At 38.3% G+C, this 21,004-nt stretch overlaps 1 protein-coding gene across 4 annotated transcripts in view; it reads left to right on the top strand.

Annotated features, from left to right (window-relative positions):
- Positions 1 to 21,004, top strand: part of LOC101429008 (aquaporin-4) — a 340,557-nt gene that overhangs the window by 58,372 nt on the left and 261,181 nt on the right. The gene's annotated exons all lie outside the window — the stretch shown is intronic.

Here is a 21,004-nt window from a genome sequence, read left to right as displayed (position 1 = left end):
GGCCCATTCTAATGAGCTTTCTCTACTGCACTGAGACTATTTTTATCACCAGTTGTGGCTTTTCTGAGACCCAGTAGGTTGTTTTTTGTTTTCTTAGAAAACCTCTGTAGGTCAAGTGATTTCTGTCCTCTGGAAAAGCTTTCTTGGAAAGGGATCTTCTCCAGGCAATACCCGCTGCAGGCAACCATTTTTATTTTACCCAACGCTAATGTGGTAGACAAGCATATGTCCATATTGTTTTCATCTTTAACATTTAAATTCTCATGTAGATTTGTCAGATGAGCTAATTAAGATGCTTTTTTCTATTTGTAAAATGCTGAATCTGACAGAGTCACCATTCAGTGATGCTAGTGGCCAATTCCCAAAGAAAATTCAAATTGAAGCACTGTAATTTTGTTTATGAGACCAACATGGTTTGTCAGAAAGATTTCAAAGAGTATCTAATGAAGCACACTAATAGCTTTTGAGTCTTTCTTTTAAAGTAGAAAACCACATACTGAGGAATAAAAATAGAAATAATATTTGAGTTGTGTGGTGCAGCAGATGAGTAAGGAAATGACTAGGAGCTATTTGACTGAAATAAATTATTTAAACTCCTTCCATTACTGAGAAGATCAAATCAGGGAAGGTAATAGGCTAAGTGATAGCATTGATTGGCATCATCAACTGCTTTCAAAAAAAGATAGCCAGCCAATGGCCAGAAAGAAGATAGAGCAGAATCATAGGATTGTACAACTGCTTCAGAGGAAATAAGCAATCACTTTGAAAAACACTCATTGATGTTGTCTTGTAATGTCAGCTGAAAAATAAATTAAGCTGCAGGGCAACAAAGGCATTTATCTAGGGTCTTAGAATTGTAATTCGAGGAACATAGATTCAGGTAGCAACCCACATCAAGTCCAGTCTTGGCATTTCCAGGTAAGGGTTTTTAAAGGAAAAAAGAATAGACAAGTTGATTGTGATTGGTGGATACTTGGAATACTCTAATTATGCTTCAGGTTAGATAGTTAACCGAGTTCTGTATCTTCTGGTTTGCTTCAAGATCTGGATGTCCTTGGGGTTTTGAGAAACATCGTTTGCTTGAGGCTTTGCATACTTTGACTGTTGGATAAACCTGGCTGAGACCTGCATAAGGGTAACCTCCAGAATAATCTCCCAACTCCAGTTTAAATCCCTTAGCCATTGTAACTATATTTTGTTTTATTTCTTTTAACAGTCTATGCATTTTGTAATTTCTTGCCTGGATGACTGCCTCCTCATTCCCCTCAAATATAGGTGGTTTTATTTCAAGATCCATTCTGGGGTTTCATGTCAGTTTACTTAGGTGGGGGATCCTGAAGTGGTTTAAGTCTATGACTCACTCCTGAGTTCTTATAAATAACAAATACCCTCATGCCATCTCCTCATTGCCCAACGGACTATCTTGGCAGGATGGGCGTGCCCCACTGTCCTTCCTGGGCCATGGAATTCCACCCACTGACTGTCCTGGGCTCCATTACTTCAAGACCCAGCTCCTATTTCTACCACAGAGAAACAAAACCTTACGGTTCCAATTTTTATAATTACAGTGTCTTGCCCCATCTTAACATTTCTGAAATCCTTTATATGTACACTTAATATTTGGAAAGCAGTGATTAAATTGGCAGTGTTTCTTAATTCACGGTGTCTTAGAAAGGAGGACAGAGGATGATTTGCTATGATCCTGGAAGATCCAACAGATAATGACGTTTTGTGTTGTTTCTCCTGGGCTCATTTGCATTTTAAAGGAAGAGACCTACAATGTTGTTCCAAAGGTCTGAGTCTCTGGTGGCAAAGCTTTCCGGTAATAGAGGTGTGCTGGTGTGGGCGGGTGAAGGGCTTCCTGTCACAACTCACAGCCCATGGTGGAGGGGGCTGCCCCCTTGGCTAATGCACAACATCAATCTCATCAGCTGCAGAGAGCTCTGGTCTTTGTTGACCTCTCTACTTTCTGACTTCGGCAACTCAGACCTTTCCCCTAGGAGATCTCGGAGAGCCCATGCAGATTTGTAGACTCTCCCAAATCCAATCTACCACAGGTTATTAGCGGAATTCAAACTTGAGCTTGAATCAGAATCCCCGGGAGGGTTTGTTAAAGCACAGATTGCTGGGCGCATCCCCAGCTCTGATTCCATAGTTCTAGAATGGGGCCTGAGAATGCTCGTTTCTAACAGGTCCCCAGGTGTTGGTCCTGGGAGCCACACCTTGAGTACCCTGGCTGTAGGGTCACCCGGGCCCTAGCTGTTCATGGGTGAAAGACTGGGTGTGATGGCCTACGTTTAGCCCCTGACACATGAGGGGATATCCTTTGGGACACCACCCGTCCCCTCCTCCATACTTTTCCTCCCAACATTCCCTTTCTGGATGTGAGGCCCCCAAAACAGCTGTGCCCTTCCTGTGGCCATCCAGGAAAATGATTCTGAAACTGACACAGCAGGACAAGAAACTAGAAGAAAGTCAGGTCCGTGAGGATAGACAGCCCCAGTGGCACCTGGCTCGGGAGCTGTGCTACTTCTTGTCATCCAATTAGGTGAGAAAATAAATATCTCTATTGTTTAAGCCAGTGTGAGTTGGAAAGTTCTTTTTCTTAGAGTCAAAGGTATCCTAATTAATGCAAAAATATCAGGGAACCTGAAACCCAAAAGGGGAACAGAAAGATTTTTGGTGGGGAAAAAAAAACACATGAAAACAAGGGGAAATATTAGATACACAGTGTCAAATGAGAGGAAATATTAGAACCCTAATCTAACTAACTGGAGAGAAAGCAGTGAGGCAAAGGCCAGTAGCAAATGAACAAAACAAAACTTTTTTCAAGTGGCAGAAACAAACCAAACAGAAAACTAGGCTAAAACCTCTGATAAGGAACTCCACTGAATGTGGACACTTTTGCAGGAGGATTTATGTTAGTGGTTTCAACCCTGAGGCAAAAGCTGTTGTCTCCCTCCACCTGCCTTCCCAGACCACCCTGATAATAAATGACTCAACTTCAGCTATCCCTAAATAAAGAAAATTAGACATTCTCATTTCTCTCTTCAGCCAGTAGTTTCCCTTCCTGCTAACAGATAAGGCACGGCATTCTCACTTCTCTCAGAGGGACGAGTGCTCAGAGGCCGGCTGCCAGAACCATCCCAGCTTATGGAAAAGAAGCATCAAATTGTCAGACTCACCTAGGTAACTGGGCACAGGCTGGAGGTTAGACAACAAAAAACAAAACTTGTCAGAACCAATTTTAAAATTGGCTAGGACCCGCTGTCAGCCAAATGCAGTAGCAGTGATGAGATATTGCTGATGGAGATGGAGTGTGATAGAAGTCAAGCCACTGGAGTCAGTAGCAATTAGAGGCCAGCACTGGAGGAGCTGCATGCACACACACCCACATGCTCCCTTGGAATAAACAAGCCCTCATGGCTATGCGGAGACTGAACAACTATGTAAAATAGAGATCTCACTTGGATTACTAAAAGGTTGTGCCTTGTCTTTGACTGTGGCCACATGCCCGTTTCCATCTAGGTTCAAGACAGCAGATAAGTCACTCGGTATTTTTCTTTCTAAATCCAAGACAAAAAGGAACAATTTCTCGGCATAATTTAAAATAACCCAGCTTCTTCTGATTACAGCCAAATGCCACTCTTCAAAGCAAAGCAAGGGCAGCAAATCCCAGGAAACTGCAGGCTGTGTCCCTTTGGGTTGCAGGAGAAAAGAAGGTAGGGGTGCCTTGATCAAGTTCTTACTTAATGAGATCCAGCTCCCAGGTGGCCAGAGGCCATTCCAGGGGTGTTTATGGAATTCTTGATATTGCAACATTATCTCTTTTCATGTGCTTTGTTTATTTTCTACATAAATCTTGCTGTGTGGTAAGATAGGCTAGAAGCACTGCTGGCGTCAACAGTGGCTACAACCCAAGACTTCTGACCTTGGCATACAATTATTCCTTATTGCCTTGACAACTGTCATATTTTTTGGTGTGTCCATAGATGCATGTAGTGAGAACTGTGGGTAGAAAATTAGGGTGATAGCTATTAATAATGAAAACTAAAAAAAGATATTTTAATTTAAAGTTTCTGCCCACTATAAAGAACATAGTTGAAAAAGGTAAGGAAGGTATATGTATATATCCCAAAATGAAAGACATCAATAAGCATAATAACTATATTATATCATATTGGTTGGTGAGATTAGAGGTGATGTAAATGTGCAATCCAAACCTTCAGTCTCTTAATGAGATTGTCTTTATCATATGAAACTCTCTGTCAAAGTGAAACACCATTTAATATGTGTTTTAGTTTACCAAAGGGCTGCTGATTCAAAGTACCCAGAAATCTGTTGGCTTGTATAATGGCGATTTGTTGGGGGTAGAAGCTTACAATTCCAAGGCTGTGAAAAGTCCAAATGGAGTCACCATAGGCGATGCTTTCTCACCAAATTCAGCTACTGTTGATCCCAGAGTGTTGCCATGTGGTGAGACAAAATGGCCACCATTCTCTACCGAGGTTTCAGCCTTCCCCTCCAGACTCACCATCTTCTCTTGAGCTGCTCCATGGGCCCAGCCCCTTGGGGCTTCATGCTTCAGGGATCCTGTAGTTCTTTCTCTAATGTGGCAGGATCAAACATGGTGGCTTCCTGTTCCTATGTATGTCTGAGTGAGTCTCTGTTTCGGTTTATATCGGACCCAGCAAGGGGGCAGAGACTCAGCCTAAGTCATGCCTCTCTAATGTAGCCCTAAATGGATCTTATCAAGTAATATAATTAAAGGCCCCTCAACTGAATGTAATTCAATCAAAGGGCATCATACCCAGAGGAACAGATTAATTTACAAATGTAACATTTCTCTTTTTGGGATTCATAAAATTATTTCAAACTGACACAATATATTATTCACATATAATTTAAATACTTGCCCACACTAAAAAAAAAGCTTATTTGTTTATTTTTATTATATAATGTCTTTGTTTGCTTCATTTTATATTCACAATTGATCAAGAACTATAGTTTTACCTATGATCAAAAGAGTCAAGCCAGAGAGTTCTGAGCTTCAGCACTCAACAAGCTACCAGAGTAGTTTGGAGTATGTGGATTTGGAAGTAGTTCCAGTCACAGGTAAAGATGAAACCCAAACAGGGAGAGTTACAAGAGAGTAGGCAAATATCAGACAGGACTAGTGAGGAATAATAGGTGGGTATCACAGAAAACAAGTCAAGAAGGCCAACGGGACTGCAGTAGCAGGCAGTATGTAGGTGTTAAGGTGGGTTACATCAGGACATTTCAGAAAGGACTGTGAAAAGTAAAGGAAGACTACAGTTTCTGAAAAACTGGAGAAATGGGCAAGGAACCAAAATAGAAACAAGCCCTTAGTAATAACATGGGCATGAGATTAGACAAGTACAAGTTAGAGAGTCTACAGTCTGCTTTGTTTTTGCCCACAGTTGCCCTTCACCCAGATTTCACACCCCAAGCGCAACACATTTGGATGGGGAAAAACACATACACACATACCATTAGAATAGAGCTAAAACATATTAAGCAATTTCTGCTAAGTTTATACTGAAATAACAGCAGAAAGGCTGTGGCTATCTCTGTGGAAATTTCCTCTGAGATGAAAAGGGCACCATATTACCTTTTCCCCACGCAGTGAGAAGTGTGAGCCGAGGACCCTGTATACTCCAGAACTGTAATAGATGCTTGGTTGGGAAGTACCCTACCAATCTGAAACTTTACAGCCTTTTCACCCAAGCTTCACTTTATCAACTAAACCTGCATGTCACCCATAGTCTTTACCCACACCATTAGTTATAGCTCCCTTTCTGTGTAATTCCAAGATCATGTAACTGGAAAAATTGGCTTGTAAACAATGAGAACTTAGAAAATTCTCCACACAAGTCACCTGTACTGTTTATACGTTTAAAAAACAAAACAGGGAGCAAAATGGTATCCAAGCATCATTGCTTGCTACACGATGAACTGAAACTGGGCAACCATAGTCAGCGGGACTCTGAGCAGATCTCTTCTGTCCTAGTCCTTTTTAATACTAGTGCAAAAGTTTCTACCTAAAATATATTCCCATCATACTACTGGCTAAAGCTCCAATACTTAAAGAACAAGACTCTGCATAGCCAGACATTTAATACAATTCAAAGTATGACAACTACTTACCTTTCAAGTTCACAACCAATATTCCCCTACATAATCATACACTTCACTAGCCGAGGGCTCCTCTCCTTCTCCAAACATTATGCAAACTTTCACACGTCTCTGTGTTTCCTTGCCAATGACCTTTCCCACCTTGGAAATCCTCTTTATCCTTCAACACCAGCTCTAGATACACCAGCCACCAAATGTTCAGCATCATCTTCAAACACACATCCACCCACACATGCACATAATCTAATGAGGTATTTAATGTATAACTAAAATCCTAGGATTATTTTTTCCTTTTGAACTATGAGATGATCTAGATAAATAAAATGTTATCTTACAACCAGCAATATGGCAGCAGAGTAAGGAACTCCTAGAGTCAACTCCTGCTACAGAGCAGTTACTAGACACCCAGAGCTCTCTGGAGCTAGCTGAAGCACCCTGTTTGGGGGCTCCACGAGGCCAGAAGAGCATCCACAACATCCTTGAAGGGATGGAAGGAGGAGACTGTCCATCTGCAGAAAAGATTCATAAGTAGAGGCTCCACGCCATGGAGGCTGGTGCCAATCCTCCACTGGAGGCAAGCCACCTCAGGAACTGTTGCGCAGCTGGAATTGAAAGCTCCACTTCCCAAAAACAGGGGAGGAAGAGATGGTTGGGCACCAACTTCAGCTTCTGATGAGTCAATTTGGTGGGCTAAAATATAATCCTGAGAACAGCTAAAGTTTAAACCTGTCCAAGTCAGAAACAGGCCAGTAGCTACCATCTTAACTCCTGGCAAGAGGGGAAGCAGGGTGAACTGAAAATCACAGTGCTGGTGGTGACTGACTTCTTTCCATCCAGATCAGACTGCAACTCTAGTCTACACCCCAGCTCCACCTCTGGCAGGGAGGAAGCTACAGGAACCTGTGCCAGCCTCTCAGGGAAATTACTGGCCAAGCCGCAGAGCCCAGTGATTATCCTACTCTGGCAGCACAAGCCACCCCAGGAGCTATTCTGTGACTGGAATTGGAAGCTCCATTTCCCAAAAACAGGGGAGGAGGAGACGGTTGATTGCCAATTTCAGCTACTGATTGGTAGACTCAGCTGGCTAAGATATAACCCTGAGAATGGCTGTTCCCAGGGTTAGATCTGACCTGTCCAGATCAGAAGGAGGCCAGTGAGTGCCATTTTGACTCTGCCCCCAGCCTGAGGGGAAGCTGGGCTGACAGAAAATCACAATGGCAATAAGAACTGGTTTCTTTCACCCAGATCATCCTGCAGCCCTAGACTAAGCTTCAACCCCACCTCTGGCAGGGAGGAGGCTGGCAGGCCCTGCACCAACCTATCCAGGTAATTGCAGGTACCTTTGCCTGCACAGACTGAAGATCGGAAGTCTACTGGGGCAACTGCAGTCATCTTGGACCCACACTGCATAGATTGCTGCCCACACATGCAGCTCCATCCCTGCCCCAAGCAGGGGAGAAAGGGGCATGAGGCTTCATCAGTCTCTCTGGGCAACTGCAGTCTAGGCCTGCATGACTTGGATTATTCCACACAGCTGGGACTCTGTCCCTATCCTTGGCAAAGGAGAAAGTTGGGAGAAACTTCATTGGTCCCTGGCACAATGAGGCAACTTGAGCCTCCATGGCTTATAGCACCTTGGATCCTACTGCACAACGAGCAAGGGAGAAAGGGCAAGAAGCCCTAAACTAAAGAGAAAAACTGCACCCAGAATAAATACTCTAGTAAGCCAGATGCAAAGACACCAACAAAAAATTACAATCCACACCAAGAAATAGTAAGCTATGGCCCAGTTAAAGGAACAAGATAAGCCTCCAGATGATGTAAAGGAGTTGAGACAACTAATCATAGATGTTCAAACAAATCTCCTTAATAAATTCAATGAGAAGGCTAAAGAGATTAAGGATATTAAGAAGACACTAGATGAGCACAAAGAAGAACTTGAGAGCATACATAGAAAAATAGTAGATCTTATGGGAATGAAAGGTGCAACAAATGAAATTAAAACAACATTGGAATCATATAATAGATTTGAGAAGGCAGAAGAAAGGATTGGTGAACGTGAAGAAATGGCCTCTGAAAGTGAACATACAAAAGAACAGATGAAGAAAAGAATGGAAAAAATTGAACAAGGTCTCAGGGAACTAAATGAGTGCAAAAGGCATACAAACATATGTGTCATGGGTATCCCAGGAGGAGAAGAGAAGGGAAAAGGGACAGAAGGGATATTTGAAGAAATAATGGTAGAAAATTTTCCAACCCTGTTGAAGGACATAGATATTCCTGTCCAAGAAGCCAATGTACTCCCATCTGAAAAAATCTGAATAGAGCAATTCTGAGACACATACTTAACAGAATGTCAAATGCCAAAGACAAAGAGAGAGTCATGAGAATGGCAAGAGAAAAGCAAGCATAATATATAGGGGACACCCGATGAGATTAAGTGCAGAATTCTCACCAGAAACCATGGAGTCAAGAAAACAGTGGTATGATATATGTAAGATACTTCTAGCCAAAAGAAAAACTTCCAGCCAAGAATCTTATATGCAGGAAGACTGTCTTTCAGAAATGAGGGTGAGTTTAGAATATTCACAGATAAACAGAAACTGAGTATTTCTAAGCGAGAGATCAGATTGTCAGGAAATACTAAAAGGTGTGCTAAAGCCTGAAAAGAAAAGACAGGAGATAGAGGCCTGGAAGAGAGTCTAGAAATGAAGATTATATCAATAAAAGTAACTGAAAGTGTCAAAAGAGTGGTGATAATAAAATATGACAGATAAAACTCAAATAGTCAAGAATAAACTTAACCAATGATGTAAAGCACTTGTGTTCAGAAAACTGCAACCTCATGTTAAAAGAAATCAAAAAAGTCCTAAACAACTGGAAGCACATTCCTTGCTCATGGATTGGAAGACTAAATATCATTAAGATGTCAATTCTACTCAAATTGATATGCAGATTCAATGCAATCCCAATAAAATTTTTGAAAACATGATCATCAAATTTATTTGGAAGGTAAGGGGTCCTGAATAGCCAGAAACATCATAAAAAGGACAAGTGAACCATCTTCTCCAGACTTTAAATCATATTACCTAGCTATAGTGGTAAAAACAGCATTGTACTGGCCTAAAAACAGACACAATAGACCAGTGGAGCCAAATTTATGGTTCAGAAACAGACCCACACAGGTATGGTCAAGTGATTTTTGACTACCCTGTCAAATTCACACAGCTCGGGCAGAGCAATCCATTTAACAAATGGTTCTGAAAGAATTGGATATCCATAGCTGAAAGAAAGGAAAGAAGACCCCTAGCTCACTCCTTATCTAAAAATTAACTCAAAATGGATCAAAAAAATTAAAAATAAAAGCAAGAACCATAAAACCTCTAGAAGAAATTATTGGAAAATATCTTCAAGACCTGGTGGTAGGTGGTAGATTCTTAAAGGAGATAAGAGGAGGTCTGAGATGAACTACTGATGTTTAATGTATGTAGAAGTTTTAATTAGCTTTACTGTAAAAGTGTGGAAATGTATAGAGTGGATGGTAACACATAGTAAAAGTTAGTTTATAAATGAGGATATGGCTGAAAATGGTAGTCTAGGAATGTAAATGCCAATTGACAGAATGCTAGAGAATAATCTAGGAACTGAATAGTACAGTAAACCAAGAGGTGAATGATAATTGTGGTTGATAGTACAGATGCAAGAGTATTCTTTGTGAGCTAGAGCAAATGTACATCACTACTGTAGGGTGATGGGAATGTGGAGAAGCATGGGAAAAATACAGCTGGAGTGACCTATGGACTGTGGTTAGCAATAATAATATAATATTCTTGCATCTATGCAAAAGATGTACTGTGTTGATAATGAGGCAGTATGGAAAATGTGAGCCAAATGTATACTATGGACAAAGTAACAATCAGATGATATTATCTTATCTGTAGCAAATGTTCCACCACCATGTGGTGTGTTAATGGAGGGGTATTGTTTGGGAATTCTGCACATGTGCATGATTGTGTTATAAATTTACATCTTCTGTCATAAAAAATATATTTAAAAAGTAATAATAGGGTGGGTTAGGGAAAAAACACACCAAATGTAAGATAAGGACTATGATTAGTAGTAAGATTTTGACAATATTCTTTCATAATTTGTAACAAATGTCTCACGACAATGCATGGTGTTGGTGGAGGGTTGATGTATGGGACCCCTGTATGATGCTATGCATGTTTGCTTTGTAAGTTCACAACTTTTACTACACACTTAACTGTTTGTGTATTTTCATAAATAAATGATATAAAGATACTAATAATAGGGTTGGTTGGGGGAAAATACTTTGGTTAGTAGTAATCTTTTGACAATGCTCTTTAGTCATTAGTTAAAAATGTTTAACAACAATGCAAGTTATTGATGGTAGGGTGAGTTTTGAGAGTCATGTCTGATGTTATATATGTTTGTTTTGTATATTCACAACTATTATTATATACTTATTGTTATGTATGTTTATGTATGAATGATATACTATAATAAATAAATTTTTGAAAATATTATCTTATGGAAATAGGGTAATGAATAGGTAGAGAAATTTGTCAACTGCTGTAGATAATTGATAAATTGTTAATCATGGAATTAGAATTTTAAAAGATTTTTCACATAATATTCCTGATTTTTTACACAAAATTTGCATAGTAAAATGATGTATGTTACGTAAATAAACAGTGCTTCAATTTAAGCTTTATTCCTACAGTTTTTACCATTAGCCAGAAACCAAACTGTAAATATTAAATTCGCACTACAGCATAGTTGAAAATAAATTATCATGCACCCAAAACCTAGAAAGGGAAAAAATGTGTTATACAAGTTATAAACGTGCTTTCCTGAGGTCATGTGCAAAGTCACAGGGAATAAGAAGCTGTTGCTAAGACAACAGTTACAACACAATGGGAACAAATTGCTTGGGCTAATAGGTGAATTTGTCCAACTCCAATAATAGCATTAACCGAATTAGAGGGCTAGTTTTCAAATGGAGCTAATAATTAAGATGGGGAACTAAGAAGAATGAACCCTTAGTTAATGATTTTTTTCAAAATGTAGGCTCAGCTAATTCTGCACTTAATGTGGGACAGTCTCTATTTCCTCAGAGGCAAACAAAACAAGTAGAAAAAAATACAAAGTTTAGTCAATCAACATTTTCAGTGTTGATACCAACCAATTTAGTTAGGATGATGTCTGAGCGTGTTTTCTGGCTGTTTATGCATTGATGAATCTTTAAAGAATTTATTTGATTCCATTTGAATTTCCAGCTATATAAGCTGAATTTTTACACTTGACATTAATTTTTTTTTTTTCAGTTTCACGAGTAAAATAACCTGCTTCTGCTGAAATAAAACAGAAGGTTTACCAAGTGGGTTAGAATGCTAAAAATTTGAGAAATGTTTTTGATAACGGTATTCATTAATAGTTTGCAAATTGCTTACGTTTGAAAAAGGTTTCCTTAATACTTCAAAATATCTCTCTAACTTTAAACTGCCCATTCGTGACTAGCATCTTCAATTTGGAAAAATGGATTAGTACATGTGTGAAGGATAGGAGGTTAAAGCACATTTCTGGTACAAATAATCAGACTTTTAGAAACTTCTATAAATTCATGCATAGTCTCATTTGGACCAGGCTTTGCCAAGTGTACCATTCACAAAGGTAGCCAAAGAAATTAAAATAGAACTCCAACATGAAAGAGGTGCTGATTCCTTTCTTACAGTTATACTTCCCAAAATTTTTCTTTCTCTCCCGTATCCTCCTTCTTTTCTTATATCTTATAGCTTCTTCAGAGTTTCTCACACAAAAAAAGCCTCTAAAACTTTCTACTCATCAACAACCTACATAACTTTTAGATCACCTTCCTTTCCATTCTTTATTATGAGATTCAACTTAGACATACAATCTCTGTCTTCTTTATTACATTTTCCCTTTTGTACCTATTCTTCAGATTCTAAATCACAAAAAGTCCTCAAATTGGTCTGACAGTGATGGAAGTCTTCTTAGAAAGAAGGTAAAGGGAATGAACTAATCCAAAAAGACTCTCTGTCTCTCTTTTTTCTAAAGCAAGTAGTTTGGTTTCAGGAGAGGAAGAGGGAAAGTAGCTTGGGAAAAAATCATAATTCATAAAACTTGTCTGCTGAACAAATTTTGGGGATTTGAGAGAAGTAGAATCCCAAGTGTTCTTCACAGAAATAAATTACTGTTTTCCTTAAAACTTTCATTTATTTAACTAATGCCTCAAATTGAGTCTCCTTTTCAGATGTTATATTCATAAAGAAAAAAGAGGGAGGGATGAAAAGAGGAGGAGAAGGAGAGAGGGAACTTTGAAAACAAGAGTTAGTAAAACCTCATTTCCACCAAATTACTGGAAAGTTCCTATGCTTAAAAGGACTAACACTTGCTGTCTTTATTCACATAACTATTGCTTGCCTGCCTATTATGGCCCCAGCTATGAGTAAGGATACAAATACTGGATGAATTTCATTTTTCTGCCAAAGATACAGAATTTTAAAAATGGATTTGGAAGATTATGGAACATGTATATCTCAACATTTTTCAAAATTTAAATTTAATGAATGAAATCAACAGCTTAGCCATAATATCTGCTTATGGTGGAGAGTTGCACCACCTGAGATGGCAAAGAGTGCATATTGCACTGCCTTAATGACACACTGTAAGGATCACCTGGTATGCAGACTTAATATTTTCCCCAAAGCATCTCTTATCTGAACAAAATTTTACTTTTCTAATAGCCTAAGGGAAGGGTCCTCATTAAGGCCAACTTATTACTTGTCACTGAAAAAAGTAACACCTTCTGATATAGAAACATATATTAAAGAATAGATGCAATCATTGCCAACCAATGAGGTTAGCAGAAAACAGAAAATTTTGCATCTGCAGATCAAACACATGACCCCTTATTCAGACTCTGAAGAATCACAGCAATGTCCTAACCACATATTTGAATAGATTCAGTCCAGGTTGTGCAATTTAAGGGACCACCCTGGAAGGCTATGGAATTTAATTACATTACATGCAATGAGGCATTTTTGCTAGGTACCCACTGCAAGGTCTGGTCCTCTTAGGTGCTCGGTGCATAGTGATCAAACTGGTAAGAGTATTGGTGGTAGCAGTAATGTTACTGGCTTCTTCTGTTTTATCGTTTAATGAGCATTTCCCATGGTATGCATGCAGAGATTAAAATAAATTGATCAAATATGGTCTCTCTCTAAGTCAAACTCTGCAAATAAATTCACTACCTTCACCCCCAACATGGGATGTGACTCTCAGGGATGAGCCTCCCTGGCATCAAGGGATTATTACCAAATGTTAATCAGCAATGCATTTGGAGAAAGACCTTGATCAAAAGTGGAAAATATTAAGTAAAACAGAGTTTTATGGCTAAGAGATTTCGAAGTGAGCCAGGAGGTCATTCTGGAAATTACACTTATGCAGGTCTCACCTAGACTTCACAAACTGCCACGGTAAGTAAAGCCTCAAACAAAAGTGCTCCTGAGGGCCCTCGGGACTTCTGGACACCATCGGCAAGCCTCAAGGCCACATGAAATCAACACTCCCTCAGTGGGTTCTACCTAGGATATATGAAAAGCTATTTTTCCAATATAACATAGTTTTCTCATTTATAAATCCCCTAATCATGATTCTCCTACTTTTTTTATTGGACCCTATAATTTTCCATTTATTTTATAAGTATATTTCTCAGAGACTTAAAACTTTCGGATTGTTCCAATGCTGGTTGAGCCCTGAAACCCAGCAGATATGTGGTCAACTCCTACTCTCCAGTTGTTTGGACCTGCCCTGGACAACTAACAAAATGGCGATGAGGGACCAGTCCCACCCTAAAAGCAAGGATTATCTTCAACTGCAAACAAAACAGTTCCATTCCTTTGCCCCATAATACCTGTGACACTTCTCAGCCTGAAGCAGTCAAACTGAACATCATCCCAAATCCCTCAAGATTAAGAAATGAACAAAAATAAGGGAGGAGTGTAACTGCTAACTAAAGTAGATTTGTTTTTGTAGTTATTATCTTGTGTTAACTGAGTGACTTTTAATGTTGATATAAAAATAAATATTTAAATATGAAAACAATAAATAGAATTTCCATCCCCTTATATTGGGTTGTATTGATTAGTAACATATCAGTAAATCCTAAAAATCAGGTAATATTCAGAGAGTACAGGGTAATAAGCCTCTGGCTTCTGTACTATTTACAATAGTACTTATAAAACTGCCATGAGTGCCAGAAAAACATTAATTCTCATGGTGTGATCAGTTGTTAAAATTAATTAATTGCCTTGGAGTTTGTTAATGAGTAACAGTTGAAAATTTAAAGAAATCTATAATGCAAAAGTCCACTTGGCTTAATTTGCCAGAGGCACCTATATATTCCAATGGAATGAAGGAGTCTGAGATTGTTTCAGACATTCTTATTGATTATAAATGATCATGAGAGGAAGAACTCAGTTTTGGTAAACTCCTACTAAAGGACCCCTAGACTGATCTTATGCCTTTATGCCTTTTTGGTAACCATCTCAGTGCCATGCAGGTTATCTGCAACATGAATTACCAGGCACCATTGTTTTTTTCTGGCAGTGGGTTTACATTTGTCTCGGCTGGGTTTTAGGAATTTGTAGAAAGGGTCCTTACACAGTGGTTCATCTTGTGCTTCACCATTTTGAAGTGAGTAGTGAGTCTGAATCAGGGCCTTCCTCTCCCAGGAGGAAGAGGTCAGCAGAGCCCAACAAAGTGCAGCCCTTCACAGTGATGAGGGAGGGCAAAGGTCAGGAGAGCCTGATTAGGTACAGCACTTCACAGTGACCAGGGAAGGTAGGGCTGAGAGGCACAGGCCCAGGAGAGCAGAATGATGAGACCCCAATTTAGGCATTGGCTCTCTTTCCGCTATCTTGTTACATGACCTTGAGCAAGTCAGCCACCTTTTCTGTACCTCAATTTCCTCATCTTCACAATCAGAGGAGACGTTTAGAGAAGGTATCTCTAAGGTCCTTTTGAGCCAAAGAATCCCTAGAGTCCATTCAGCATTCATGTGGTCATTTTTCAAAAGTGGTTCCGCTGTCTATAGTGTGCTCAGCTGAATACTTAAGCAACAAAAAGAAAATATTTTGGCCATTACCACATTAACGTGACAGGTGATTGTCCTTTTCAAAGAGGGACAAGTTCAAACATACTGTACAGGCTGATTGTTGCTTTACTTTACTTCATTGCGCCCAAGATGTGGTAAAAAGTAGTATTTTAAAATTCACAACATTAAAAAAAAAGCATCGGTGGTAACAGAATAATATTTTAGGGCAAAGTTCAGAGTGCCATGCGAGTATATACCAGGGAGAGGGACCTCATTGTATCCAAAGGCAGGGGAGTTCTGTTGTGGGAATCAACGGGATCCCAACGGCAAGGTGGTAATATGATTCTCCAAGAAGTTGTTAAATACTATGAACTGAATAACCTTCTATATTTCATGAACAAAGCATGTTATATATTTATAGAAAAAAATCCATTATTTAGGATGAGACAAAAATGGCACTGTACACCCTTTTTATGGTTTAGGAGTCAATTTCCAGCTGAACACAATTTATGTTACTGTATAAAAGAAAATGACTGCCCACATAGAGAAAATCACAACTACTGTTTCTCAAACTCTGGATAACACAAAACCTTCATAGTTTTTGCCATAGTCTTATACCATCTGTTTTATCAGCTACTAAATACTTTTCCTTTAATTAGTTTTTAAAATGTTTACTTAGATTCACCCTAAACAATAATACCCATAAGTTATTACATGTTTTTGTACATTAATTCTATTGTGTAATTAACTTTTAAAATAAATACATACCTAGTCAAATAAAACATGGTCTTCTGTATATCTCCTAACATCAGCTTAAGTATCAGACTGGAAAACACTGAACCCACCCCGTAGCACCTTACATATACGCAGATACAAACTATAACAAAGGGAAAATTCTTGAACTAATATGAATGTTTCATAAGCCAAGCTGTAATTCAATATCTGTGCCTTTCAGCAGAGTTTTCTTCAACTTTCTTCATGTAGCAACTAGTGATTTTCACTGTTTATAATTTAATCAATAAGTAATTATGAAGGACTGGCTGTGCGGTATGACTTCTAAATACAATGACCCTTATTTTTAAAGATCTGGAAATTTGTAGCAATTTTGATTTGACACGAAGACTTCCATTCTAAGAATATCCACACCTAATATAATTTTGCAACAACACATTGGAATGTACAGCTTCTTGGAAAGGTAATTCAAAGCATTTGCAATGGCAGTGAGAACCCTCTGTGATTGTGACAGAAATGTCATTTACCGTGTTTATCACCTGCACGATGGAAACACAGATAGTTAAGAAGAGGGTGTTTAGAGCCAAAAAAATATTGTATTTTTCATCTTCGTGGAAATGTAGCTTCGCACTATGATATTAAAAAATAATTATATGTTAAATACAATACTTTCTTGAATTTTCATTGCATATTCCCCTTTTCTTTTAACAACTTATGTTTTAGCACTTTTGCTAAAAACTATAACTTAAAAATATATATATTTGAGTTACAGACTTTGTTGGATAGGGTATACCTTATACTATGATGTTCTTTGGTCTTAACAGTAATTTGGAGATTACTGTTTTCTAATTTCTGGAAAGCAAATAAAATCAATTATAGTTTGGCATTTCAGAAATTTAGATTCCTACATTAATAAACCACCAAAGATTAGTATATGTAGAAGAATTTATGTGTAGCTGGGGACCATGTTTTCCTGGAGTTCTCCTGAGATGTGTGCAAACTATTTATTTTTAGAGGAAAATTAAAGCAACCAGTATACTTCACAGGTAGGAAAATATAAATAACTTGCTGATAAAAGTTAGTAGCAACAATCCCCTCTGTATCAACCAATGGAAGACACTAAAAACAATTAGGAGGGCTCCCAGCTTACATCAAAGGCTTGGGTATATTGACTACTTTTAAAGCCCTATAATTTGGGTCTAAATTACATACCATGGTTTCTTTTTGTTCATTTTATCTGAAATTATTTAAAATCTAAAATTATGATAATAATATTTGGGGCCACGAAATTGGTTTCTTTATCTTCACATGTATTGCCCACAGAGTATACACACCAGGAATTCCTCTCATGGCTGAACTCTGCTCAACTTCTTTTAGTGTAAAAAGCATTCCATTGGCATTCATGTCAGACTTGGGAATCATGAGGAAATTTACAGCATGCATTGCTTTCACTTCAGAGTAGCTCTTATGTTTCCTGACTGTCAAAATGTAGTATGCCTTTTGAAGAACCATATACTAGTTATCCAATGTTCTTCAATACTAGGAATCCTGACTTTGCATATTTGATATATTCCTGAAAATTTTGAATTAATAAACTTTTGTATATTATTTTACGTGCAAATTAACCTATATATGTTAGCGTAATGGATAGATTGCAGAGCTTAGAAATAGAAAATCTGGACTGTAGCTGTGCCATAAAAATTATCCAACTCCCTTCACCTTCCTAGCAAGCAGATATCTCTTCTGTAAAAAGAGGCACAGCATGATGTATGGCGAGAACTATAGGCTTTGAAACCAAGAGAGATAAGAGTCTTGTCTTCTGTGTGACCTTTAGTGAGTCACCCAACCTCTCTTGAGTCTCATTTTCATCATTTATAAATTTGGACTTATAGTTTAGATATCATTATGTTGCCATGAAGGTTAATAGAAATCAAAACATTCTAAACATTGTGTCTGATCCATAGTATGAATGTGGATAAATCCCCTCTGCCCATTCCTTGATCTCTAACTCCATGAAAGCCGTACCTGGCATATTTAAAATGAAGTGTCATCTGTAATTTCCATTGCTAACATTCTGTATAAATACACATCAAAACAGTGTATGAGTCCATTGATAAACTTGCTTCAGAATTTCAAAATGGAAACTGGGAACTCAGTCACAGACATATTGGTACTGTCAGTTTATTGTCATCACTTGGTAGACAAAGCTTCTAAAGTTTTCTAATGTTAACTTCTATTTTGGATCTTGAAATATAAGAAGAGTTTTTAGTTGGTATATATTTGCCACACACATTAAAAAAAAAAAGGAAGTAATGGCTTTCTTTGAATAAGCTTTGCTATTTTATTTAACAAGTGTGGAATAATTTTGTCCTCTGCTCTGGGCCTCTTCCCCATCCCCCAACAAAATATGTGAATTCAATAAGATGTTCCAGCTCTGAGGGATGGTCTCATTCTTTGATGATTACAAAAGCCCCCTGCACCCCACCCCTCTACCAAGTTCAGTCTGTCTTCTATAGCAAAGAGTTTCCCACCTTGTATACATACAGTTCCCTTGAGAAATGCGCAAATAAGAGTGGGAGAATGCTTGTTTCCATAGCATTCCATAACTCTCTCCATGTGAAAATAACCCTCTTTCATATGTTTAACCTAAATTCTACATGCTGCAATGTAAACTTCTTTACCCTTTGTTCTGTCTTAACATGAGGATGAAGATTAATGTCATCAACTTTTTTGTTTGAAGAGCATTATTAAATCATCTTTTAAACTCTTTGGTCCAAAAAACAAATGCAAGAAAGAAAGAAAGAGAAAAAAGGAGAGAGTCTGCATTTGTTATCAATTACATGGAGTCTTGGTGTAAAGATTGAAAGTAGCACGAAGGTGGAAATTATGGAAAATTAACTCTTATTACTTGATATGTTTTAGTATCACATAAAATGACAGAATATTCCAAAGAGTGACTAAACAGTAGCCTCTTCTCACCTCAGAGTACAGAGTTTCTCAAGGGCAGACTGATCCAGCCACCAGTTCCTGGTACTGAGCATTCTGCAGGAGGATTCTAAACTGGGTACCAGGCCTGCAAGTTCCTGTCTACAGAATACCCCCAACTCTGTACACATCAAAGATGGCATTAAATTTACTAGCAGCTTCATCTTGCATAGATATCCCTGGTCTATTCCTCAGGGACATTTCGCAGCAGAGGCATTTTTTAAAAATTGATAATAACTGGAAATGCAATTCAGATGGTTATAACTTGGTAGATTAGCAACGTGGGAAATCTAATGGGTAAGGGACAAACATGTAATTGTGAGTAAATGCGACTTAATTTAATATAATGTAAAGAACACTTTTCTCAGTAATCCTGTGTCCTTCCACTTTTCCCAGTAGTCCTTCCTTTCTAACCTCTCTTACTTACCAGTATGGTTCTCCTAAGGCCATATGCAAACCCCTCCCTGTACTCATTTTCTGTGGAGTCCAAAGCTGTATACATGCTATTCTGCCTACAATGCAATATTATACTCCAAGGATGCAGGTAAGTTCTAGAAGCTTTCCAAGTCTTTGAAAATGAGTCAGTGCACTTTTGAGGAGTCACCAAGTGGGAGGAATTGAAGAACTGGAGAATCTCTAATGTGATTGTCCTGTGACATCTGAAATTGTCAGGAGATTGCTCATTAACACAGATCAGTTTGGGCTGCATCTGGCACCTACGCAGGGACTGATAGGCTGCCATCTCCCCTGCAGAGACATTTTTCACAAATGCCATTCCCTAGGGGACCAGTGTGTACATTGGCATATTTGGGAAGACAGACTACTAATAAGTTTATCTGATTAGTGATTGTTAACTAATAAGGTTATTGCATACCCAGAGTTTAATCCCAAAAGGCATTGTGGGATAATGCCCTTAACAATCTTTAGTAGGGCCTCAGGGGCAGGCACATATGAAGATATATTCACCATGAATTATGGTTTTGCACATTTCAGACATTTGAGGAATTTGCAAAGTAATATTTACTAAGAATATTGGAGTAAAGTATGTCTGGACCCTTTCCTTGTGAAGAAGAGGTCCTCAATAAATATTTGGGAAAATATTAGTGATTGAATCACAGGCTGTAGCCTGCTCTTGGAAAGCAATGAAAAGGGCAAAGATATTCAACAAAATGGTGAAAAAGCTCAATTTGAAAGGTGATCTTGCCAGTGTTTCTGCTAATGTTGGGTCTAGATGAGCACTGAAAGAAACAGATACTGACAGAAGGAATGGCAGGACAGAAACAAGCTTCCTGTCACCCTTTCTATGTAGTTTTTATCCTTTTCCTGCCAGCTCCATGCTGACATTTCTGATTTCAATAAATTTAAATTTTTATAACAGCTCCTGAAGAAAATAGAGGCCAATCCAAAAAAGCTAACGTTCAGATTTCTCAATAACCATTCTACAGTTTTTTGATTGTATGATTAGGTCCATATAGTAGAGAACATAGGGGACTCCCACCTTCTTTATAGATTTACTTTCAAGAGAGTAAAGCACACACTTCAATTCCTGCTTTATATCACTATGCAAAAGGGCCATTTCTCTATTACATCAGTCACTTGTTAAGGGTCTACTTTCTGTTCCATTTAAACTTGTTTAGGAAGTTTAAGAGACCAGCTCATTTAAGGGTCCCCCACATTCTGGTTGAACCCGATATCCAGGACTGACATTCAGATACTTTCCCTTAATAGAGACCATTGCAGAATCTTATCTTACTCATCTGAGTATTCTTTAAGGTATTGATGCTCAGAAATTGTTTATAGCCTTTATCCAATTTTAGACTTCTTCAGAGCTTACCATGAAGAATAAAATGAGAAACTGTTTTATGTGTAATTTTTGAGTAATTACCACAATCTGGATTTCAGACTGTGGTTTAGTTTACTGTTAAGTACGTGGGCTTTAGAGTCTGGTAAGTTGGTTCAGACTTCAGTCCTGTTACTTAATAGCTCTGTGAC

Source organism: Dasypus novemcinctus, chromosome 16, assembly GCF_030445035.2.
Source record: "Dasypus novemcinctus isolate mDasNov1 chromosome 16, mDasNov1.1.hap2, whole genome shotgun sequence".
Lineage (NCBI taxonomy): Eukaryota > Metazoa > Chordata > Mammalia > Cingulata > Dasypodidae > Dasypus > Dasypus novemcinctus.
This window is presented reverse-complemented; position numbering and strand designations above follow the sequence as displayed.